Source organism: Heteronotia binoei, chromosome 2 (assembly GCF_032191835.1).
Source record: "Heteronotia binoei isolate CCM8104 ecotype False Entrance Well chromosome 2, APGP_CSIRO_Hbin_v1, whole genome shotgun sequence".
In the NCBI taxonomy this organism is placed as follows: Eukaryota; Metazoa; Chordata; class Lepidosauria; order Squamata; family Gekkonidae; genus Heteronotia; species Heteronotia binoei.
This window is the reverse complement of record NC_083224.1, coordinates 75753541-75779631: the sequence shown is the minus strand read 5'-3', so window position 1 is coordinate 75779631 and position 26091 is coordinate 75753541. Positions and strand designations below refer to the sequence as shown.

General features: G+C 46.2%; 1 protein-coding gene across 1 annotated transcript in view; it reads left to right on the top strand.

The window, feature by feature from the left end:
• Window positions 1-11188: 11188 nt before the first annotated feature.
• Window positions 11189-26091, top strand: part of CDK18 (cyclin dependent kinase 18) — a 111794-nt gene continuing 96891 nt past the window's right edge. The window contains exon 1 of the mRNA XM_060231322.1: window positions 11189-11390. The gene's annotated coding sequence lies outside the window, so the exon portion shown is untranslated. The remainder of the gene's footprint in view (window positions 11391-26091) is intronic.

Here is a 26091-nt window from a genome sequence, read left to right as displayed (position 1 = left end):
ATCTTGTTAATAATAATTATTAAAATGGTTCTGAGGTCTCACCAGCATCTCCCAGAAAAGCAGCTTTAGGGCATAAAGAAAGCCTGTCCTGTTCCCAGAAAGAAGTTTATCGCAGATATATAATTAAGGTATTTCAGGGCTCAGTTTACTGTCTTGTTTGTGGATAGGTACTAAAAGGAACTTCTGGTTTATTGAGAACAGGACTACCTTGTGGGGTACTTGCTCTAAACATTTGTCCAGACCTGATATCTGAACATGTCTGAGCAAACACAGCCTTTTAAAGGAATTCACAGAAGCTCAAGGGCTAGGTTGCCAGGCCCCTCAGCCTCTGGCAGGACGGGGGGCGGGGGGAGAGGATTAACGGCTCTGGATTGGGAAACTCATGGAGATTTGGGGGAAGATCCTGGGGAGGTCAAAGACTTCAGTACTGTACAATGCCATACAGTCCACCCTCCAATTCACCAAGTGTAATGTACTGAGAGACGAGTCGTGGTGGAAGCTTATTCTTTATTAGCTGGTACATTACAGAACTGAACAGACGCGGCCGGGTCCGCTAATTTATACATGCATCCCGGAACATCCCCTTCGCTGGCCAGCCCAATCCTGGCCAGTTAAACTTCCCGCCCTAGGTCTGGATTGGCGGGGCTTTCCCGCGCAGCGCACGGCGACCTGAGTGCGCCCTCAGGTCGCGCGGCGCTTGCGCTGAGTCCGATACTCTACACTCCTCCCCTCCTAGTTTAAACGACATAGTCCTTTAGGTACCCTGGTGTTCGGCGCTCCCGTGTTGATCTCCTCGGGGTTGCCGTCGGTGGGGGGCCCGATCCCGATGTGGGAGGCGCCGTTTCTGGCTGTTGCCCGCCCGCGTCGGGTACTGGCTCCGGTTCTGGTTCCGCGGCTCCGGGGGCATCATACGTTGGTAGCTCCTGTATTGGCGGCGCCTCTTCTGGCGGTACCGTGACCGGCGGTTCCCTGCTTTCTCCCTCTGCTGCCTCCTCGGGTGGGGTGCGGCGGCGCAGCTGGTCGATGTGCCGTCTCAGCACCTGGCCTCCGGCGGTGGTTACCTCGTAGGACCGGGAGCCTGTCACCCTCAAAACCCTTCCCGCTAACCACTCGGGGCCGCTTGAAAAGTTTTTCGCATACACTGGATCGCCCGGGAAGAACCCTCTCACTGCCTCCCTGACCTCGGGGGTCCCGCGGACCTCTGGCGCCCTGTCCGGGTGTAGCCTATCTAAACGAGTGGTCAGTTTCCTCCCCATGAGCAGTTCTGCGGGGCTGAAACCGGTTATGGGGTTTGGGGTGATCCTGTTGTGGAACAGGAAGGCTGAGAGGCGGTAGTCCCATTCCCCTTGTACTATACGGCCCAGGGCTTCCTTGGTGGTCCGCACCATCCTCTCCGCCTGGCCGTTGGTGGCTGGATGGAATGGGGCGGACCTTATGTGCCTTATAAGGTATCTGTCGGTGAACTCCCGGAATTCCCGGGAGGTGAATGCCGTGCCATTGTCCGTTACTAGTGTGTCGGGGATCCCGTGTGTGCAGAGGACCCTTCTGAGCGCCCGGACTGCTGCTGCGGTGGAGGTCGAGGCCACCGGGATTACCTCCAACCATTTCGTGTATGCGTCCACCAGTATAAAGAAGATCTGGCCCTGATGCGGTCCCGCGAAATCCACATGGAGGCGGGACCATGGCCGCCCGTTCGATTCCCACCTGTGGGTCGGGGCGGACGGCGGGTTGGGTCTGGACTCCTGGCATGGTTGGCACCTTCTTACCCACCCTTCTATTTCCTCATCCATGCCTGGCCACCACACGTAGCTCCGTGCCAGGGCTTTCATTCTCACGATGCCCGGGTGGGTCTCGTGGAGATCCTCTAATACCTGCCTGCGCAAGGGGGGGGGGGACCACCACCCTGCTACCCCAGAGTATGCACCCCTTGTGTGTCGATAGCTCGTCCTTCCTGGCCGCGAACGGCCGGAAGGCTTCTTCCGCTTTGCCAGAGGGCCACCCCCTTCCCACCCAGTCCCTGACCCGTGCGAGGACGCGGTCTCTCCCGGTCGCCCGAGCCACCTCGCTCGCGTGCAGGGGGCGCTCGGGGAGCGACTCTATGAGCATCACTCCGTGTGCCGGGGCGGGATCTGGGTCCGTCGCGGGTAGCGGGAGGCGGCTAAGGGCGTCAGCGTGACCCATCGCTTTACCGGGGCGGTGTATCAGCGTATACGTGTAAGAATTCAGGAACAGGTTCCACCTTAAGACCCTTTGAGACAGAATTTGGGGGGTCTGCCGATCGGGGGCTAGGAGGCCGAGGAGCGGCTTGTGGTCAGTAGCGATGGTGAAGCGCCTACCGTAGAGGTAGTCGTTGAACTTATGCACCCCCGCCACGATCGCCAGGGCCTCCTTATCGATCTGGGCGTAGTTCCTCTCTGCCGGGGACAGAGTCCTGGAGTAGTAAGCGATTGGCACCTCCCCCCCGCCCGGGAGTTGGTGCCCTAAGACCGCTCCCACACCGTAGGGAGAGGCGTCGCAAGCCAGGATCAGGGGTAAGTTTTCATCGTAGTGATGAAGTACCGCGTTAGAGACCAGGAGGTCTTTCACCGCCTGGAACGCCGCTGCTTGGTGTTTACCCCAGACCCACGGGGCTTGTTTATCTAACAAACGGTGTAACGGCTCCGCCACGGCGGCCTTGTGGGGCAAGAATGCGTGGTAAAAGTTCAATAAACCTAAAAAACTCTGTAGTTCTGCTTTGCATTTAGGGGCAGGGGCTTGAACTATGGCCCTGGTCTTGTCTGCCGTTGGGTGAATTCCAGCCGCGTCCACGGCGAACCCCAGGAACTCCACCCGCGGAACTCCCAACAAACATTTCTCCTTTTTGACTTTTAGCCCCGCCGCTTGGAACCGTCTGAGGACCTCTCGTAGGCGGCAGCCGAACTCTCCATCGGTGGGGGCGGCGATTAAAACGTCGTCAAAGAAGGGTTGAACTCCGGGGATCCCTTTGAGAAGAGAGTCCATTATGCTCTGGAATATCCCCGGAGCTACGCTAACCCCGAACTGCAGCCGTTTAACCCTGAACGCACCCCTGTGGGTCACTATCGTCTGTGCCTCCGCTGTCTTAGCGTCGACCGGCAGTTGCTGGTATGCTTGTGCTAAATCCAGCTTCCCAAAAACCCTCGCCCCTGCTAGTGCTGCCAGGACATGGCTGACTACCGGGACTGGATAGGGGTTGTCTTGCAGTGCCTTATTTATCGTGCACTTGTAGTCAGCGCAGATCCTTACTTCCCCGTTGGGCTTGACCGGCGTTACTATGGGGGTCTCCCATTCTGCATACGTTACCGGCTCTAGGACGCCCTGGGCTGTGAGGCGGTCCAGCTCTGCCTCTATTTTTTGTTTGAGGGCGAACGGAACGCGCCTCGCTTTGAGCCTTATGGGCCTGACCATAGGGTCGATCGGTAGGGTGATGGGCGGGCCCTTGTAGCTCCCCAAGGACCCGTCGAAAACCTCTGGGAACTCCCGGCAGACCCCGTCGAAATGGCTGGTCTGCACGTGGTCCACCCCCACCAGCTGGATCCCCAGTGGTTTGAACCAAGCCAACCCGAGGAGTGTGGTCAGTTGGCGCTTGACCACTAGGATGTCTAGGGGCCCCTTAAAACCCCCTCTTTCTACATGCACCCGGGCCCACCCCACGATGTGTACTGGGTTCTTCTGAAAATCCCTCAGTACGAAGTCCACTGGCCTCGTTTGGAGGCGGCGGCTGGGACATAGTCTCTTGAGGGTTTCCTCCGAAATGATAGAGATGGAGGACCCCGAGTCTACTTCCATGATGCAGGGGGCGCCCTCGATTAGGACTGACATTTTGACCTTGTCTGGGGCCGGGAGGGGCAAGCTCAATACCTGCAGACTGGTGGATGCCGTCGTGTGTGTGTCCATGGAGTCGTGATGCGCTGACGGTGGGCGGCGGCTGTTCTTGGCCCGGCAAGCCCGGGCGATGTGGCCTGTCTTTCCGCAGCTGCGGCAGTCCAGGTTTCGGTACGGGCAGTCCCTCCGCTCGTGGGGGTCGCCGCAGCTGGCGCACCGGGAACCGGTGGTGGCGGTGGCCCTCTCCGTCGCTCGTTGTCTCACGGGGGCCCGTGTGTCCGCTCTTTGAGGCCGCCGGAGCTGGAACGCTTCTTCCTCTACTCGGTCCTCCGGCTCCGTTTCTCCCTGGTGGACTGCCTTCCCACGTGGCTGGCCGTACGCCTTGGTGGCCCTTTCGAACGCCGTCGCCTCGTTGAAGGCTTGTTGTAGGGTGAGCTCCTCTTTTGCGAAGAGCTTCTGCTGCAGTCGCTCCTCCCGGAGGCCCCAGACAAATCGGTCCCTCAGGGCTTCGTCCCTCTTGTCGAAACTGCAGTTTCCGGCGATCTGCCGAAGGGCCGCCAGGTAGACCGCCGCTGTCTCCCCCGCCTTCTGGTCCCTCTTGTGGAAGAGGAACCGGCGGGCGACGATGGACGGTTGGGGCGAAAAGTGGCCCGTGAGGAGCCTCACGACCTCTCCGTAGGTCCTCTCGGTCAGCTTCGCCGGAGCGGAGAGACCGCGTGCGATCTCAAAAGTTTCTTCTCCACAGACGCTCAGCAGGACGTCTCTCTTTCGGTCGTCGTCGTCGATCAGGTTCGCCCGCAGGTAGCACGCGACTCGTTCCGTATAGGTCTCCCATCTCTCGGGGTGCTCCGGGTTGAATTCCGCAAGATGGCCCGTCGTTACACTCGGGTTCGCCATGGTGGCGGCGGGCTGTGCGGTCCTGCGGTCCCCACCTTCCTCGTCTCCGGCCAGGTCTGGTTCCCCTCGGGCGGCCGGACCTAGCTAGATCCCATCCTCGTTGCCAGTGTAATGTACTGAGAGACGAGTCGTGGTGGAAGCTTATTCTCTATTAGCTGGTACATTACAGAACTGAACAGACGCGGCCGGGTCCGCTAATTTATACATGCATCCCGGAACATCCCCTTCGCTGGCCAGCCCAATCCTGGCCAGTTAAACTTCCCGCCCTAGGTCTGGATTGGCGGGGCTTTCCCGCGCAGCGCACGGCGACCTGAGTGCGCCCTCAGGTCGTGCGGCGCTTGCGCTGAGTCCGATACTCTACACCAAGGGAATTCATCTCTATAGTCTGGAGATGAGCTGTAATTCTGGGAGATCCCCAGATTATCAATCCAGAGTTGCAAGTTTTAATTGAGTAATCATTGTGACCTTTCATTAAAGACTCTGGGATTTGCTATTGTAAATTCTGCTACCATCTGAAGCCATAAACACATCTGCAGCCATGCAAGTCATATGGCAAGTCCTGCTTTGTTCTTCCTATAGCAGCTTTAGGGAAAAAGAAATTTGAAAGGCAGTTCTTCCTTCCAGATTGAATCCAAAACCAGCACATACTTTGACTTTCAGGATGAAGCTGCAATAGCTTTCCTTCTAGCAGAAACTCCTATAGGCAAATAGGAATGCCATTCTCCAAGTGGGACCTGGGGATCTCCTGGAATTACAGCTCACCTTTAAATTATAGAGATCAGTTTTACTGGAGAAAATGGATGCTTTGGAGGGTGAACTCAATGACACTATACCCCACTGAGGTCCCTCTCCTCTCCAGGCTCCATTCTCAAATCTCCAGGAGTTTCCCAACCTGGATCTAACAACCCTACCTCCCCATCCTCCACCAGGAGCCGGGGGGACCTGGCAACCCTATTAAGGCAACAGAAGCAGGCACTACTCCATTGAAATCAACTAAGCAGAAGTGCACCGTTCTAAGTCCGTCCAAGTAAATGGGCTCAGAAGGGTTAACTGTGCTTAGGATGGCACTCTGTTCTCCTTCTGCCACAATACTTGATGAATCTTGAATGTGGCTTTTAAAAACTATTTTGATCAATTGGTATAGTGTGGAATATTCCACATTATCAGATGTAGTGAGCAATAAAACTTTAAAGATTGTTTTTCTTTCTAGTGATGAGTGGTAGCTTTTGTTTACTCAAGCCCTGTGCAAAGGCTCAAAAATTGTTAGCCTGTAGTGGCAGCAGGTCAGGATTATGCTCATGACCCCATTTCTGACTGCAGTGCAGTCTGTTCCTGAATGTCTACTGATTCTTAACACATGCACCATTATTTTTCATTTTCCCATGTCATGGCTTGCGTATTCAGAGATACAAACATTGTAGTCCAACACATCAGTCTCTTTGTGCAGATGAAACCTTGAACCCATGAAGGTCAGTGGGGGAAATTCCTCCCCACACTCTAGACACCATGCATCTCAAAAATGTTTGGATGCCAGAAAACCTAGATGAAAGGAGAGGAAAGATTTCAGTTATAACCTGCTAAATTGCTGCCTGTAACTGCTAAAAGCCTGATGTTGTTGACCCTAATGGAGGGCAGGCCACAGAATTTGTCCTAGATCACTACAGAGTACCCTTTGCTATCTGATTGTCATCCAGGTGCCATTTTTCTCTTCTGTTTAATGTTGCACATACCTCGTAGAATCCATCATGATATTGGAACAGACAGGGTGATATTTGAAAGCAAAAGGTGAAGGTAGTCTCCTGTGCAAGCACCAGTCATTTCTGACATCGCATCGTGACGTTTTCATGGCAGACTTTTTATGGGGTGGGTTGCCATTGCCTTTCCCAGTCATTTACCCCCAGCAAGCTGCGTACTCATTTTACCAATCTTGGGAGGATAGAAAGCTGAGTCAACCTTGAGCCAGCTACCTGAACCCAGCTTCCGCAGGGATCTAACTCAGGTTGTGAGAAGAGCTAAATTGGACTGCAGTACTGCAACTTAGCACTCAGTGCCACAGGGCTCCTATTTGAAAGCAAGCCAACAGCAAAACTCCAGTAATTCCCTAAACAGTACATCACAAGGAATTATCAAAACAATTAGTATAAATGACTGCTTGGCTTGTCACATTGTCATAATTCTGAAATCAGGCATGTTCCTTTATGCACTGACCTGTTTAAAATGGGTGTGTTTTCTGTTAATGTTACCTATGACATTTCCAGAGGTCATGCAACAAAAAAGTTCAAGGTTCCACAAACATAGAAAACAGGAAAATACATCTACTCCCATTTTGCCTGTTCCTGTGAGATATGTTTGTGAAACATTCCATGTATCTTTCCACAATAAAGAAGTCAACTGAGTAATATTTTATGGGATCTCATTTCCTAGCTTGGGCCCTAAACTTTTTGTGCTTAGAATGAGGTAAATCAGATTATCCTTTGCCATCAAATTGCACAATGTTGCTATTACTTCTAGTCAATATCCATTTAGTGCCCACCATGTACAAGAACTATTCAGAAGTAGGTCTGTGCCCAGAGAACTTACAAATCTAAGCAGAGAGGTCAAAGGTGAAGCAGAAATCAGGTGGGTCTGATTGATAATAAGCACTACAGAAAATGAGAAGGAAGAGTACAAAGGATCATATACAGCATTCTTCAGTGACCTTTTCTGCAGTGCAATGTCAGCTTCCAGTACATTTGCAAAGCCAAATGTCTTTGAACATTCTGCGCTTTCTGGATGAGCTTCCAGGATTATTTGGTCCTCTCTCACCCTATATCTTTTCCTATCCAATTACAGCCCACCACTGCAGCCAATGGTGATTGCTGTAATTGATTTTTATGATTAACATTATGGGCCAACAAGCTACTACTGTGACCAAGCCATTAAACTTATATTTGAGCTCGTTAAAGGCCAATAAAACAATTCTCTCAGTCCTGTGGGATCTGTTCCAGTTAGGAAACTAATGTGCTGATGGGTTTGTGATTATGAAAACCTCAGATATGAATTTGTGTCCAGGTTTTAATCATATATTGGGGCCACTTCTGCCATTAATTTTCAGGCACACCTTTGTCTTAAAGAATATATCAGTGCCACTTACCTGCATTTCTCTTTCATAGCGAACATTTCTCCCAGTTGGCTTCTAGAGCTTGACCCATCTTGCATCAAGGCTTTAAAACATCTGTATATATCATCTAGACTACTTCTGGAGTTGGTATTTCCAGTACTCTTTAACACCTGAAGCTGTGGAGTGAAATCATTCATAGCTTTTATGCTGGGTTCATCAATACGCTAATGAGCCTGTTGGGATAAGTTGGAGAGGGGGAGGAAGGCTCCGAGGCATGCCAACTGCCTTCTGAACTGAAGAATGTCCAGTCCCCCTTTTTATAAAGATCTCTTCCCTTTTAGATTGTATCTTCCTATGTGGACCAATATTAAATACTTACGCTTTGTTTAAGGTCTGTTTCAGATTTCTGCAATCCAAACCCTATGGCATGATTTACTGAATGTCCCATCCTGCTGATTGTATTGACTTACACTGTGCAACCTACCTTGAGTTTCAGTGAGAAAGCTGGGCTATAAACAATACAAGTTAATAAATAGTAAATATATAAATATTTCAGTAATTTCCTGGCAGGATTGTACTGCCCATTAGGCAAATTCAGCGATTGCTTAGGGCGCTGGCAGTCCAGGGGCCCAGAATTTCCCCTCTCTGCTCCCTGCCCCCTCCTCTCCCCTCAGCAGTGTGGCCTGGCACCCTTCAGGGGGCTGCCATAGCCAGCACTGTTGGGGAGGCAGCTTGCACATGCGAGCGTGTGTGTTTGAGCTGGGGGAAGGGAGGGAAGGCTGTGGGTGCCTGTGTCTCCTTGGCAGCACAGCCCAGCACCCTTCAGGGGGCGGGCTAGTGAAGCCAGCACTGTTGGGGGGAGATGGGGGTGCACTCCTGCCAGTTGGGAGGGAGCCCAAGGAGCACACAGAGGCCTGGTGGTCAGAGGGTGGCGCCAGAAGGATCCTGCCTGGGAGCCCACAGGAAGCCAGGGGACCTCTCCCCAAATGGCCAGGCAGGAGGAGAAGTGGTATAAATTGATGGTGCGGTCTCATTTGGAGTACTGGGGCATTATGATTCTGGCTGATTTGTTTTCAATTCCCTTCCTAATAATTCCCAGCATGGCGTTGGCCTTTTTTATTGCAAACGTTCACTGTCTTGACATTTTCAGTGAGTTATGAGCAATTAAACTTGATATCTTGGGCTTTTGTCCATAGACAGGCCTCCAATTACTGCCATTTCATGCCAACTTGGCTACATGAATTTCCAGGACCTGGGATATTCCTAGCCAATGTTATCCTGATCCACTAACAACATACTTTATCAGCTTGGCCATCACACTATAGTTATCCAGAAAACCATATTCATATTATTTCTAGGTGAAACAATAATACATCCCAATACCCTGGGTTAGTTTAAAATTCTCATGTGTCAATAAAGTTTTACTGCTACGTATATTAGAATATTATGGTAATTTTTAAGGTACAGCATAAGTCACCTTTGCTGAGATTTGATGAGTGAAGTTGGCGTAGGCCCACATTTGCTCTTCTTTAGGTTATGAGACATCAAGGGCTAATTTAAGTGCCAAAGTGTTCAGTTCACTGAGAATCATGCAGTACAATCCACATTAAGCATGTAAATAAATCTCATGGAGTTCATCAGCACTGTTTAGTAAGTGTGCTTTGGATTGCGGCTTGAGACAGACAGGAATAATCAAGCAGAAGAAAAAATCATTCTCATCAAAGTGTGTAGGATTCCAATGGTTCTGATAACTTTCATTGCACACCACCAGTATACCATCTTAGCACAGCTACACAAGGCTGTTAAAGGCTGCACAAAACTCCCCTTGCATTTATTCTATGCTTCTAGTGGCTTTCCCCCTTTTTATTAATGCCTAAAGAACATCTCTAATTATCTTGTACTTATCTTTGCTGCTCAGTTTCATCCACACTCTTGCACGTCGTCATAAGAAAAATTGAGATTCTATGCATGGCTTTTTATTTCTAGCAAGGCTCCACAAAAAGACAGATAACTGGTAGATTCAGCTGATGTAGTTTTTGCCAACGTGTAGATGCAGTGATGGGGAAACTTTTATCAAAAGAATTTATGTACACCAGACAGCTGATATAAGCAGAAGGATCCGTTGGGAAAGGGAGTGGGTCATCCTATGCTTGGTTACATCCTTGATAAAGAAAAACAACAGGGAGTGAGGAAGAGAGAATTTGCTTTCTAATTTTGTAAAAGCTGGGGGGGGGGGGAGGAGGCATGAGGAATTGTGAGAAAGGGAAAGAAGTTTTGGACGTATCAATTCACCCTACCCCTTCTTCTCAGCCTTCTTAAGGGTTTAAGCAGTCTGATTCCCCTTTAAACAGACACTCACTTGCTCTCAGAATTACATTCTTTCTGAGGTATTCTCAGTCCTTAATAGGCCATTTAAAAGGGCCTTGTTTCTTCAGTTAATTTATGAAATCATATTTTTCTGCATACTTGGGAAGCCTCAAGTAGGCAGAGGCCCAACTTACCGTGCACCTGGCCCTATTTTGTAGTAGGTGCCCTAAGCAGGGTTGCCAGTTCTAGTTTGGGAAATGCCTGGAGATTTGGGATGTGGAGGCCAGGAAGGGCAGGGTTTGGAGAGGGACCCCAGCAAGTTATGATCCATATAGTCTGCTTTCCAAAGCAGTCGTTTTCTCGAGGGACAGGGGGGCTAAACTAAATTATTGAAATGGATACAGTGAGAGCTTTTTCAATCCCTCTCTCATAACAAAAGCACTTGTGGGCTAGCGGTGAAGCAGATGGGCAATCGAGTTAGGATAGAGAAAAGAACTTCCCCCCTCTCAACGCCTAATGAAATGAAAGAATACTACTAGTGAACGTACTGACTGCCATATAGGTGAATGGCTTTCAAAGGGGATCAGACAGATGTCTGCAGCATCAAAGGCTGCTAACAAGAATGAGTAAAGGGAACCTCCACTTCCAGAGGTAGTAATCTTCTGAATACCACAGCGAGGATGGAAGCAACATCGTAGAGCCTCAGCTTTTTTTGCCGTTTGTTTCCCCTCCTGAGCAACAGGTTGGTCACAAAGAGGATACTGGTCTGGACTATATGAAACATTGGTGCGATGCGATAACGGCGGCACCTGTTAAGCTTGCTTCATGCCTACATTGAGCAGAAAGCTGTCCCGTTGGATTTCTGCCTCTTCTTTAGAGACTCGGTCAACAGTAACCCCCGAGTCAGAGCCTCGCCCCTTTCTCCCTTCCTGCCGAGGCAGCGAACGGCCTCCGCCTCCCTCCCTTCGCCCAGTGTCTTCTCAGAGGGGCGGAGCCAGCGCCGCGTGAAGCGCTCCAGCCCCTCCGCAGGAGGATTCTTCCGTCCCGCCCCCTCGCGAGCTCCTGCCTGCCTCAGGTGGTTGGTGGAAACCAGCAGCAGCCTCCACTTGTGCTCTCGGGTCGTCGCCCAGCGGGGGAGCTGGAAGCCGGGGCTGGCGGGCTGGGCGGTGGGCTTGAACGACCAGCGCGGTGGAAGTGGCCTTTTTACGCCGCCAGACGGCAACGGGCGAGGGAGCCTGACCGGGTAAGTGAGCGCAACCGGCTTTTCCCCTGCTTTCGACGGCGTTGCAGCGTAAACAGAGCAAACGTACAGCGGCGACGGGGACAGTCGCCTCCCCCGCCCCTTTCAGGTCCCCCCTTCAACTAACCTCTTCAGCGACTGCTTCTGGGCCAGCCCCTCAGTAGTGCCGTTTCTGTTGGGCGTTTGTGTATCCGGAAAGGAAAGTTAAGACTCGGGGAGGATTCAGGTAAATGGTCTTTGGGTAGTAGAAACACGCCCCCCCCCCCCCCCCCCGCGCACGCATACACTCGTCCAAAGCTCTCGTTTCGCCCTGCGTGATTGAATTCTTTTTCCTCCTGTGTCTCGACTGTACTACTTCAGTCTGCAAACGAGGACGAACGTTGGATTACTCCTTCATGAAAAGGTTTTCACACACAGTTTTCTCGCCCCCCTGCTCCAGCATTCTATGCAGAGATCCTGCTAGCTGCTCCCCCTCCCGCGCGAAGAATTCCATCGTGTGAAAATCTGCCCGAAATGGTACAATCCAGACACAGATCTACTGTTGGGAAACAACTAGGCCTTGCACTCCTTTTAAGTTTGGAACAAGTCTGGTTTATCTTGTATAAAATAAATATCTAAATGCTTGAGCATTCTGGAGACCCGAAGACCAGTAGACTTCAAGGAGGCTAAAGGCTGTTTTGGCTTTTCCTTTGTGCACCTGGAAACCATTGATCTCTCTTTGTTTAAATTACTTTGGCCTTCCCACCCTGAGGTAGACTTTTAATAAGCCAGAACGTTGGTCTTTTCAGTAAGCCACCAAGGAGGAGAGAAGTGTGGGAGAAATTGTGCTTTGGAACTCCAGGATAAAATTGTTTAAAACTGCTCCTAAGATAAGTTTTTCTACAGTGCTTAAAATAAGTTTTGACAGTATTTCTCTGCTACCTGACACTGTTGATCAGTTTAATGAACTTTGTGCAAGAATAAATCTGCTGGATTAAAGTGTGGTTTTGCAGCCTTTTGGATATCTCTGACAAATACATAGCTATAATGTATTTTTGCAGATGCACACAGGAAATCTAGTTTTCTAAGTTTTCACTGACATATTTGTTGTCCATAGGTTTCAGAGATTCCCTGGACTAGATGAGTTAATAATACAACTGGACCTTCCTATGTTGCTAGACTAGAATTTATACCAGGAATATTTTAACAAACTGGCTCTTCTGTCTAGGAAGACAAATGGGAAAATGAGTGTTGCAGATGGATTAGCATAACAGTGGCATTAATTGTGAAAGGGAAGACATAGTGCCCCTAAGCCTCATACTGCTGGCATTGATTTTTAATTTGTGTTCTGTGCCAGGCAAGAGGCATGTAGTTCTTGGGGTGATGAAATGGTTACTCTGAGGACAGTGGGTTCTAATAAAATTTTATGATGAATCATGTAGAGAAGCCAGTGAGACTAATGAACATTTTCAATAGCAGTATAATGAAGGCATGTTGAAAAGGCAGATGGGAAATAAATGTCAGTGGGATCTTTGCATCATTTTAATATTGGCATCTTCATGAAAGCTTCCAGACATGTAGAGTGCACCCGTTTTCTCCAGGAAATATTAGTTTATTTTGTGGTCTTCAGTTAGTATTCACTTTAGATTTGGAGTTGGAAATGAAGATGGAAAAAGGAGCCATGCCATGCAAAGATGAAGATGGTTTGATTTTGATTTGTCCTTGGAATCTAGCAATTCATGAAAACATTTTTAATAAAGAACAAAGACACTCATTTGCTCTTTTTAGTGAACTTTTTTCACAGTCGTTGCTACAGTGCATGGATTGCTTAAAAGAATATCCTTCTCGTTAGAGCACTTACAGCAAAAGCATGCTCATTTTCTTCAGGTCTTCAGTGCATTTTACTCTACAGTTCTGCTTCCACCCCCCACCCCCACCCCCACCCCGGAGCAGGAGGGTTTAAATAGCTGGCAGCCATTTAACCCTCTAGTTTTGTTCCCTGCTGCTACAAAGGGATAGGGAGAGAATCTGGGGGGAGGAGTTAAAGATGGGGGTGAAGTGCCTCACAGAGGGCATTTCACCCCCTCCTTTCTGCTGGCTGCAGTTTTCCCTGCCCAGGATAAAGGAAACGGTGAAGTGTTCATTGGGGTTTCTATGGCCAGCAGACAGGAGTGAAGTGCCCTTCTTTTCTGCCAGCCAGGGAAAGCCACAGCCAGCAAACAGGAGAGGGTGGAGTGCCTCCTCAGAGACATTTAAACCCTCCCAATTTGCTCCCTGCTGCTGGGGGGTGGGGGGAGGAAGCAGAAGTGGAATGTTTAAATGGCTTGAAGCCATTTAAACCTAACAGCTGAGCAGCGGGAAGCTCCTGAAGCTCTGGTGTTTTTTTGTAAAGAGCAGAAAGTGGGGGTGGGTGGGTGTTAAATGTCTCAGAGCCATTTAAACAAACTGCATCAAAGTTCATGATGGTTCCAATGTCTATGAATATGGGCTCATGAACCACAAACTGTCCAACGTTTGTCTTGAACTTTAGTTTGTGAGCTGGTCCATGCCTATCCCTAATAAGCATAGATGACTTTAAAAGGGGGTTAGACATTGATGAATTAGAGGTCAATTAGTGACTGCTAATCACGATGACCAAAAGGAGCCTGCATAGACAAGAGGCAGCAAATGTTTGAATAGCAGTGGTAGGAGGCAGCATCAGTGAAAGGCATCAACCTTTATGCCCTGCTTTGCCCTCCAGAGCAACTGGGTGGCTGCTGTATAAAAAACTATGTTGGACTACATGGGCCTCTGATCTGATCTAATAAGCTTTACTCAAGTTATTAAAGTTTGTTGACTCAGTTAGATATCAAAGGTTGTTAACTAACAGCTGCTATTCTGGGATGGTTGTCCTGAAGTAATACCCTCTTCCTACATACAAAAGGAATTCCAGGTTATTTCAGACATGGGTACTTAAAGGCCACTGTGTTTTTTTTCTCCTCTGGCGCTTTGAACTCTATCCATGTTCATCTTTCTTTATATGATTGTTCATCAGGGGCTGGAGTGAGACCTTGCTGGGGGTGCACTGCAAACTGTTTCAGCTCACTCACAGCTCTGATTCCTCTCAAGAACGTACTAACAAAGCAACAGAAGTGTAGTAAGTTCAAGATTGTTATCCCAAGGCAACTGTGGCCAACTTTTACTAATTTGTAGCCCATCTCTGATTATCTGCCCATCATACATTTGCTCTCTGATATCTTGGTGTGTATAAGGAAGACCTGGTTTAGATGTGATGCTGGCAAGGCAAAAGTTCCTCATTGGGTATCTTTGCACATGCCCAAAGTCTTGTTTAAACTGGGGTGACATGCATGCTTAGCGTGCTACAGATCCATAGCTCTGGCAAGTGTTCAGCAGGTATGCTAAGTACGTAGCTGCTCTGCACATACAGTAGTCTAATTTAAATGGTGCATTGCAGCCATGTAAAGTCACATGTGAAAGTTCTTTTGCCTTGCCAGCATCACCATTTTTATGAAATCCTCCAAATTAAGAGGAATGTGGGAGTTATCTCTGTAGCTAATATTGGTTTTCAAAGGTTCCATGGCTAGGGATGCTAATTATCTTGGTTAAAAGCCCTGTGAGAGTCCCTGTTCATTTGATCATATTCCAGATTGGATCTGAATGCACAATTTATCAGCAGGCAGCCATGCTCTAGTACATCTTCTATCAAGAGAACACCTAAAGCTTACCCTGGGGTCTACTATGCTGTCTGTGCTACATCCAATTACAAATCGCTGCCTTATATGAACAACACTATAATTGCACATTGCAAGTGATTTAGAATACAACAGCTGTTCATGCTACCATAAATCATTTAGTTCCTTGGTTGCTCAGTTTTCTGACATTTAGAAACAATAGAAATTTGATCAGCTGAGTATTGTAGTAGTGGCCACTGCCTATAAATTAATCCTTGGTCCCCTTATGATTTCTTAGTGAGACACTTTTCAGTTGTACACACCAAAAAAAAAGATTTGTGCCCCAGCATAAATACAGAACCTTTGAGATATAAGGATTGGGTAAATTACCAGTTAAAACTTGGTAAAGAAGAATTGTTTTTTGTTGTTGCTTTGTTCTCCCATCTACCCCAATAAAGAATAATTTTTGATTATGCATTTCCCATCAGAGAAAGCTTTGCTTCTTCCTTGAAGTCATTGAATATAATTGTTATGTGTAGGGAATTTAGATTTATGCATCAGCTGTATAACCTGTGCTTGAGGTTTAATGGAAGATATTGTATTTGCTTGAAGAATTGTTTAGTTCTTGCCTCCATCAGCAATCAGGCTGCACTCCTGAACACAAAGAGAATCTTGGGACACATTGTGAAAAGGTGCATTTTCTTTCTGACTTTGTGAGCCTCAAGCTTTGGTTTGCTTAAAGGCAAGATTTTCTGAAGTTCTGAAATGTTCAGTGGATCGGAATTATTCTTCCATGTGACAACTAAATTCAGAATAAACAGTGCTTGAATTATCCATTGAGGGACAGGCTGCTCATTATGTGTCCTCTTCAGTATCTTTGAAGCAGCTGAAAGTGAGAAGCTCTTAAAACTAGCGCTGAGGCTTGGTCCTTTTAAGGATCCAGTCAGGATTTAAATATTGCTGCAGGTGTACTTTCATAGCATATGTAGATATACAGATACGGATTCTTTGATCAGCATTCCTATGACAGAAAATCTCTAACAAAACCCAGAGACTTTTACCTGTGTGACCTGTGTGATATGCTTGACCCCTAAAACTGCCTTGTTTCACATATATCCAGTGCAAAAAAGTAATAGTAGCTAACTACCATCAAGGGGGTTTCTCACTGTTTCGGCATTTGGAATCTATATATACATTCTGTCCATTGACTCCCCTCCTCCAATTAATAAACTGTGTCCATTTTACAAAAGAAAACTTAAAACAGAAAACTGCCTGTTGGGTGCAGTTAAAAGTGCCTGGATTTCAATGCTGCAAGCAATTAGAGTTTTCAGCGGTATTGATAATCAAATGCAGCACCTCTTTAAATTCTAGACAAGATTCCTTTTATGGTAGTGTTTTTCCATAAAGTGTCTCCTCTCCTCTACAGCAGTAGATGAATAGCCATAGCTCAATAATAAAACACATGCTTTGCATGCAGATGATCCCAGATTCAACCCCCAGCATCATTTGCAATCCACGTCACAGGACTGGGCCAAGACTCTGCCTAAGTCAGCTGCAGCAGGGCAGACTAGACTACCAGGCTAAACAGACCAGTAGTCTGGTTGTGTACAAGGTTTTATGTTCAGTCTTTAGCTGAAGTTTTCTCCTATTATCTGGGGACCTCCTCTTCAACAATATATTGTTTCTTGTGGTTCTTCATACTTTCATAAGAGATCTAATTCTTAAGCACTTTGCAATTGAAGTACAGATACTGTGTGCCTGATGCCTCTGTAAGGTGATAAGAATTTTCCATGTTACCTTACTATTTTCAGTTTCCATCTAGGATCAGGTTTAATTCAGTACCTAATTTGTCCCAGTGTTCTGTTCCTGAACCTGTTTCAATAAGAGGACTTGGCACTGTACTAATAAGAGTACTTATATGCATGTGAAGAATAAGCTTCCTTATGTTGAGAGACTGCACCAGACCAGGCTATAGCTGGAGGCTTTAACTTCTAAATGTGTCTGAGGCTATGTAGTTCCTGAGTATCCAGTATTACAGATTGACAAACATGGAACTGACAAGCTAGAAGAATTTTTTGTAAGGCAATCAAATAAATTCATGAACTGAGTAGTCTTGAGTCCCAAGGATATAAAGCCAGATTCACATCTCAAAGTACTTCTAGATGGTAGGTTTCTCTGTGAATAATGATCCAGTGTGCTTGGCACTATCCCTCTGGGGCTTATCAGTGTCAGTCTCCTTGCTGATTCCTTCTAGTCCAAGCTGCAAACTAGCAGGATCAGCTGGTGCAGTCCAAAACAGCAGTATGTAGTCAAAACTACTGCACCTTCCCCTGCTACAACTGTCTTTAAAAAAAACAAGATTAGCTATACTGCTAGATTGCCACAAATGAGTGGGAGAAACTGGCATTCATAACTATCTTCCTGCCTTTTGCAGAGGGCAGGGGGCAGCAGATGCTTTCTTTTTAAAAGTATGTGAAATAGAGGGATAATGAAGGTTTTTAGACAATGCAGTCATTGATATGCATTTCTGCCACCTGCCTCCCTTCACAAATGTTCATAATTATGTGGATTATATTTATAGAGCAGGTCTGTAACTAGCCAGGCTCAGACAGGGAGATGAAAGGTTGTAACCATCTGTTTATGAGAAGTGTGACTGGGGGAGAGGAAGTAAGACAGTGGATTGGAGAGCTGTGAGATCCTTGCAGTGGAATTTCTCATACCTATACTCTTTGAGATGCTTTCCAGCTAGAAAAGGAAAGGTCCCCTGTGCAAGCACCAGTCATTTCCGACTCTGGGGTGACGTTGCTTTCACAATGTTTTCATGGCAGACTTTTTACAGGGTGGTTTGCCATTGCCTTCCCCAGTCATCTACACTTTCCCCCCAGCAAGCTGGGTACTCATTTTACCGACCTCAGAAGGATGGAAGGCTGAGTGAACCTCGAGCCGGCTACCTGAAAACCCAGCTTCTACCAGGGATTGAACTCAGGTTGTGAGCAGAGTTTAGGACTGCAATACTGCAGCTTTAACACTCTGCGCCATGGGGCTCTTCTTTCCAACTAGACAGGGAAGTTTAAAAGATGCAATTGCAAAATAGAGATGTTGGGGCCAAGTAAGGTTTTAATATGGTCTTTTAAATATGGTCTTTTAAAATAAGGTAGGATTAAGGAAAGACATATGGTTCTTTAAAACAGCAGCAAAAGAAAAACACCCACCAGTGAAGCCGCAACAGAACTGTCTTATTATCCAGAATGTATAAAAGGGGAACAGGGAGAATCATGGTGGGAACACTGATTAAGGTTGGTCTTTTCAGTTTAAGTTTTAAACTCTACATGGGTGTGGTCACACGTACCATTAGTGACGACACAGCTCCGTCTGGCTGACAGATTAAATGTGTTCGTTCAGACATGAACATCTGGCAATCGAGCGTCATCCGGGGTCATTCCGACTTGCTGCGGATCAGTGCCGCGTTAATTTGACAGCACATAAAGTCCGGCCCTTTTTCAAAACAGCGGCGCAAGATCGGCTTTTTGTTGTTTGGGCAGCTCACGCGCGATACTGCCTCTCACCTTAAAAAAAAAAAATCCCCAGCAGACATGCGCATTGCCAGATCATCTGGGAATCTGAGGTGACGCTTCTGCTTCTCCAATCAACACAGGATGGGGGGGGGGGACGTTATCCCACTATTCAGAACAGGAAAAAATTCTTTTTTTTTCAATGTGGAGGATTTCAAGATATCATTGTCACTGCCAATTTCTAGGAAAATAATTCCTGGCAGTTCCATGGTTTGGATCAGCAGCGTTAATTCTGGAAACTTTCGCCCTTCCCCCCCTGCCTCTGAAGAAAGTTTTGATTTCCCAGCTCCAAACAGTTGGATGCATGTTCAGTGGACCCCCTCCCCTCCCAGAAATCACCATCTGATTACACATGCTCCAAGAAATGAGCGTGATAGTATTGGATGTCTGATCGTGCACAACAGAATGAATCACATTCTTGGATGCTCGTCTGAACTGCCCTGCATCGAATCAATATTCAGCAGTTCAGATTTGAGCGCTACACACACGCTTTTAATGGTACATGTGACCGCACCCCATGTTTGTAGAAAGATTAATGCTAGAACAATGATGTTCAGCCTGCAAACTGGAACCCTCAGATAGCTTGTGGATCACAAGCCCCTTTGTAGGTTCTTTTTTTTAAAAAAAAATGTGCTGCCTTTTGGAAGGGCCTGCTGGTCGTTTGCATGTATATAGGGGGAAGGGAAACCACCAAGCCTTGTGTCCCTCTTTGCTTGTATGCTGAGAGGAGCAGCAGAATGGTGAGGTGAAGTCTCTCAACAGTAGAGTGGTTTTGGGTGGGGGGGGGGTCGGTTTAAGCTTAATCTGACATGGCTGTATCTGCTCATATCTACTTTGGCTCTGAAGGGCTCACTGGTAGAAACATGTGCCTGGAAAATAGACATGGGTTTGGGCAGGGGAGAGGTTTTTATGACAGACATGGAATTTGGTGTCTGACAAATTTTCCCTTCCTGCGAACCTCAGTTTTATTTATTTGTGTTAATGTCAGTTCCAGTCCATAAGAGCTGTGCAAGTAAGCTTGAAAAGTTGACAGGGCCTAATGAAATTTCATGGTCTATGAGAAGGCTGAGCAGGACTTCCATTAGGCAAGGGGAATGGGAAATGAAACTTCAGTGTTCTCAAGACCCTGTCTCCAGGATCTAGAATGTGCATTAATCAGGCTACAGTATTTTACTTTTATGGTAGCAAATCTAGACTATCTTCATGCAAAGTTTGGATTGGGTATTGTTTTGTGTTACAGAGTATACTCAGCCTAGTCTTTGGGTCCCAAGAAATATTCCCTCTAAACTGTGGAGTCTTGAGAGCAAAAATTCTACTTTGTGAGCTACTGGCATTACAGTTGTGAGCCACTGGCATTAAAAGTTGTGAACTACTGCATAAGTTAGTTTGCTCTAGGGCCATTTTTCCTGAGCTGAGACAAAAATATGTGAGCTGGAGGCTAAAAAAATTGTGAGCTAGCTCACACTAACTCAGCTTAGAGGGAATACTTGGACCCAAGTCTGCCTTTTTGTGCCAGTGGAACTCCACTGTTCAGGTTGTTTGAACAGTCTTTGTTTCAAAACCTGGGACTTTCTCTTTTTCTTTGGACATCTTTCTGCTCTATTTCAGTTTCTTTATGGTCTTATTCATTCTGTGTTCAGAGTCTTACATAATAAGCCCCTCACTGGAGTTGAACTTCTCTGAAGTCTTCTCCTTGCATTTTCTAAACTTTAAAGATGCAGAGACAGACCAAACTTGATGAGATGATGGTGGACCTGTCATTATACAGACCTTTAGCTCTGTATGAAGGCACCCTTCCCCAATTACTGAAGTTTTTCAGCTTCTATACAACATCATCCCTTTTGTCCACTGCCTCACAGCTCTGCAGGGGTGTGTGTTCCTTCCTGCCATCCCTTGGCCATGCCTTATTTCACTCCAACCTGCTGCTGCTTCTCTCCTCTTTTTCACCTTAGTTGATCTCTGTAACTGAAAGAGGGCTTGACTGAGAAGGTGAAAGTATCTTTCCAAGCTACTATAAGGTTTTCTTTCGGTATATGGCTTTGTAGAGTTGTGATTTAACTGGCAGTGGTTTCTAGATGTAGGCATTTGTTATAATATGGATTTATTTATTTTTTTGCTTTTTAATTCCCCTGGATTGGTATTTCAAGTCTTGCTTTATCATCTGTTCTCAGAAGCAGCAATAGTTTACAGCTATCTCAAGAACTGGACATATTTGTGGTTTTGCTTCTAGAAAACTAAGGTATTCATACTTGTGCATTCCATAACTATGTCAATTAATATAGTTTTGTAAACTAAGTTATAACATAAGCATTTTATGATAAAGCAGTTAAATAAGTTTAGATTTAAAAGCAAAGTAAGTATAGCATGTATTTCATCCCCCATATTTTATCCCCCATGGCTCCAAAAACCGAAGTCGCAGGGAGAAATGATTGCCCTCACCAACAAGGCAAACTCTGCCCACCCCGCTGCCACTACAAGAAAGCCCAAAGAGCAGAAGTCGCAGGGGAAAAATTGTTGCCCCTCACAAACGAGGCAACCTCCCCCCTCCCCTCTCCCCCACCACTGCAATCAGCCCCTATCACCACAACAGCCCCGCTGGGCTGCAGCAGGAGGCCAGCAGCCCTTATCAGCACAGAGGAGAGGGAACCAAACGTCAACAGCAAGTCTCTACTGGTCCCACGACGCTCTCAAGCCACCTCGAAACTGACACGAACGACCTCACCCAGGCCTAATCCCCCCAGGTACAAGGCAGGAGCGTGAACACACGCTCCCTTCTGCCCAAGCACCTGAAGAGGACTGACATCCATGGAGCGGAGCTTCCGAGCAGGTGCGGAAGTCCTGCCCCCTCAAGACGTGCCGAAAGTGCGCTGAAAAGTCCGCTCTCCCTCGGGGGGGGGGCAAAATCTCCCCGACAGCCACGCTGCGATGTGGTGGGCTGCCGGAGGCGCCGATGTCCACGTTGTGTAGAGGCAAAAGTGTGCCGTGATAAAGGAAGCATTGATTGTGATGCATATGGAGAGATCTGAAAACAAAGAGAGATGGTGCGGTCTCATTTGGAGTACTGTGTGCAGTTCTGGTCGCTGCACCTCAAAAAGGATATTATAGCATTGGAGAAAGTCCAGAAAAGGGCAACTAGAATGATTAAAGGGCTGGAACACTTTCCCTATGAAGAAAAGTTGAAACTCTTGGGACTCTTTAGCTTGGAGAAACGTCAACTGCGGGGTGACATGATAGAGGTTTACAAGATAATGCATGGGATGGAAAAAGTAGAGAAAGAAGTACTTTTCTCCCTTTCTCACAATACAAGAACTCATGGGCATTCGATGAAATTGCTGAGCAGACAGGTTAAAAGGGATAAAAGGAAGTACTTCTTCACCCAAAGGGTGATTAACATGTGGAATTCACTGCCACAGGAGGTGGTGGTGGCCACAAGTATAGCCACCTTCAAGAGGGGTTTAGAGAAAAATATGGAGCAGAGGTCCATCAGTGGCTATTAGCCACAGTGTGTGTGTGTGTGTGTGTGTGTGTGTGTGTATATATATATATATATATATATATATATATATATATATATATATATATATATATATATATATATATACATTAGAAGATGCCTTTTCCAGTTAAATGCTGACAGTGACAGTGATACTCAGACTGTAGCTAAGGGGTACATTTTATGTGAGATCAAATACATTTATTTCTATAACTGATTCTCTTCTGTGATGTGTTTAGTTTTACAACAATCACTATGGTTTTTCTGCCCCCTTGTCATCAAAGTAAATAACATGTATGAATCTGCAGTGGCAAAAGATTGCTTTATGGATTTCACATGTCTCTGTGGTACACAGGAGAATACCAACTATGTTTTTCCTAAAGTGTGATTACCATACTTCTCTTTTTTCCTACCGTGTATGTGCTGTGTGTTCATAAAATAGAGAACTGAAATTGATCTAGGATTTCCCTTCCTTGTATATGTGGTTAAAAATGTGTGACTCTTGCACATTATAGGGAATACCACAGGTACATGGCGTATACTCCCATATACCAGTTGTGTTCTCTGGACAGCCCATTTCTTGTGGTGCCTTCTTTTAGGACTGTCTGTATGACATCCATCAGTCTCAGGCTTTCTCTGTGGTAGGACCATTCTTTTAGAATGGCTTAGGTTGGCTGGTGTGCAGGGAACCTGCAATAAGTTATATAAAATGGTTTTATTTCAAAGAGAATCTGGTTAAAGGAAAACGTTTTAGGCAGACTGGCTGTGTGGTGTTTATTTTGATTATTTACTGTTGTGTTGTATGTATTTGCAGCTTGTTGCTTTGTTAGCTGCCTCAGTCCAAGGAAATAAGGAGGGATGCTAACATTGAAAATACTATGTTCATATTATTGATTTCCATCCAGAAAGGCTCAATTTAAATAACTTGTTTAGGGTGTTACATTTTAGGGAATCAATTGTTTAGAGGTTAAGCAATTACCATTCAGTGGGATGCTTATTACAGTGTGACTTCTGCCTGGTACTGCACTTACTCCCAAAAATCTCTTTGAAGGCTTACAACCAAGTTTGTATAAAATTTACCTTATGGAACAGTTTCTTGGAAGGTCTCCAAACAGTTGTCAAACACTTGTGCTGGAGTTGCCCCTTTTATTTCAGTGGAAGAGTTGTTTTTATAGTGTGTCTACTCAATTTATTGTATCTACTGTTATATTTGTTAAGAGAGGACTTGTTACTGTGTGTGCAGGACTGAAGTAGAATGACTCTTTGTCAGTGTGTAACAGCACACAGGTGCTAGGCAGCATTGGCTTCCTGATCATTACTGTTCAAACCCCCCCCCCCCACTACCACCTTTCATCATGTAAGAAATTGACAGCTCCCTTCCAGCTCCCTCACCTAGTTGGCATTCTATGCTTTTTCCACAGAGAGGAAGAAATAAAAAAACACCTATCAGAAAGCTGCAGACAGCATAGCAGTGGTATGAGAGCACATAGAAAACCTGCCAACACCAATCCTGGAGCAGTGTGCAGATGACATTCCATGACTGGCACTGGAATACATGATAGCCATACACTCACCAATGCAGTCACATCCACTTGATATCATGCAGCTGCTGTCCCAATCAGAGTGCAAAGAAGCAGGAAGAAAGAAGCTGCTGGTCCCTTTATTCCTGAGGAGGCCAGTGGCAAGAGGTGCAGGAACCTTGGGACAAAGATAGGTGCCTAGTTGGCATTCTAATAAGCCTCTATAATTGTAAATGGTGTCCCAACTATATAAATTAGGTTGGCTAGAGGCTTCTACTGGAGATAACCAGAGAGGTGTTTTAGAATAAATCACACTTTTGACTTCTGTCCACACTTTGTATAACGATTTTCTAACTTCGTGTCTGTGAAATATATTATCTCTGGTGGGAGGAGAGTACCACAAATAAGAGTGCCAGCCTCTAACTAAGCCCATACCTTCCAGTACTAGTAATCGTTTGTTTTCCAATGTGAACCAATCTGATAGCCATACTAAACAACAAGCCTTATGATATAGATTCCAGTCAGGCAGAGCAAGCCCTCCTCTAGATACACTATCTTGTAATACTTTTAATTTGATTCTGGGTTTTTTTATTTTGCCATATAAATATGGTAATCAATTTATTCAGCTGGGAGAAAAAAGTTTGGGAAAGAATGATTGGTATTGTCTGAAATAAATATAGGATTCTTGGCAGGATATTCATTTTAATAGATGCGATTCTCCCCAGTAAGGAGATTTGTAAGTCTCTCCATTTATTTAAATCTGCTTGAATTTCTGTTAGGATCTTGTCATAGTTATCTCTTTGTAGAGTTTTTAAATCATTTGAAAAGAGAATACCTAAATATTTAATTTTTTTCTCATGACTAAACCCAGATTTCGTTTCCAACAGCTCTATTTCCTCCTTAGTCATATTTTGGGCCAGGAACTTCGTTTTCTGTAGGTTGACTTTAAAACCAGAAATTTTTCCATATTCTTCCAATCTTCTCATTAGATATTCTATTGAGGAGGTTGGGTCTTCTAATATTAGAAGCAGGTCATCGGCGTAGGCGCGAACTTTGTATTTTTCCCCCTTAATGTTAGCACCTCGTATTCCATCATCCTCCCTTATTTTTACTATTAAAAGTTCTAGTGTTAAGATGAAAAGCAAGGGAGACAGTGGACAACCTTGTCTGGTCCCCCGTTCAATTCTTATCGCTTCGGAGAGATTTCCATTGATGTTTATCTTTGCGCTTTGCTTGGTATAAATGGCTCTCACTAATTTAGTGACGTTCGGGCCACATCCAATAGCCTCTAATGTTTTAACAATAAGGTTCCAATTGACGTTATCAAACGCCTTCTCGGCATCGAGGGCAATACCAGCAAACTGCTTCCCGGGGTGTGACCAATAGTATTCTAGAATATCCATGAAAAATCTTATGTTCTGCCTTATTGCTCTACCAGGGACAAACCCCGTTTGGTCTTCATCAATAACTGTGGAAATAATCTTTTTTAGTCTGTTGGACAAGATTGCTGCAAATCTCTCGGCTTGGCTTCGCGAACGAAGATTTAAGAAGGGTGCAATAGTCCACGTCTGCTGCAGGCTCGCTGGTGGCTGACAAGACCAATGCGGGACAGGCAGGTCCGGCCACAGTGGCTGCAGGGAAAAGTCTGATTTAGGATTGGTGCTGTAGCAGTGCGATTCTTCCTCAATCTCCTTTTGTCCTCAAGACCAGCTGCAAATATCTTGTAGTTAAAAGCGAGATTGGCCTATAGTTACGTATTTCTGTAGGGTCTGTATCTTTTTTATGGATTAGCGGTATCGATGCCTCACTCCAGGAGGGAGGAAGATTGGAGAGCCAGTTTGGTGTAATGGTTAAGTGTGCGGACTCTTATCTGGGAGAACCGGGTTTGATTCCCCACTCCTCCACTTGCACCTGCTAGCATGGCCTTGGGTCCGCCATAGCTCTGGCAGAGGTCCTTGAAAGGGCAGCTGCTGTGAGAGCCCTCTCCAGCCCCACCCACCTCACAGGGTGTCTGTTGTGGGGGAGGAAGGTAAAGGAGATTGTGAGCCGCTCTGAGACTCTTTGGAGTGGAGGGCGGGATAGAAATCCTATATCTTCTATCTTATTCTTATTCTTCCTGGATCTCCTCTATCAGGGATTTATAAGGGATCAGCAAAATCTCTTCAAATGTCTTGAAGAGCTCAATGGGTAGACCATCTGGGCCTGGAGATTTATTACTTTTCTGTTTTTTCAATGCCTCTGTTATCTCGTACATTGCAATTGCGCTTTCTAGACCGTCACAGTGCTCTTCAGTTATTCGCTTGATCCCGACATCCTGATATACGCCTCCTGGGATTGTAATGTAATCTCTTGTCTTTTATAAAGGTTCTGAAAATACTTTTGAGCGATTAAATTCATTTGAGATTTTTCTGTGATTTCTTCTTTTTCTTCATTCTTAAGCAATCTTATAGCTTTCCTCTCCCTTTCTTT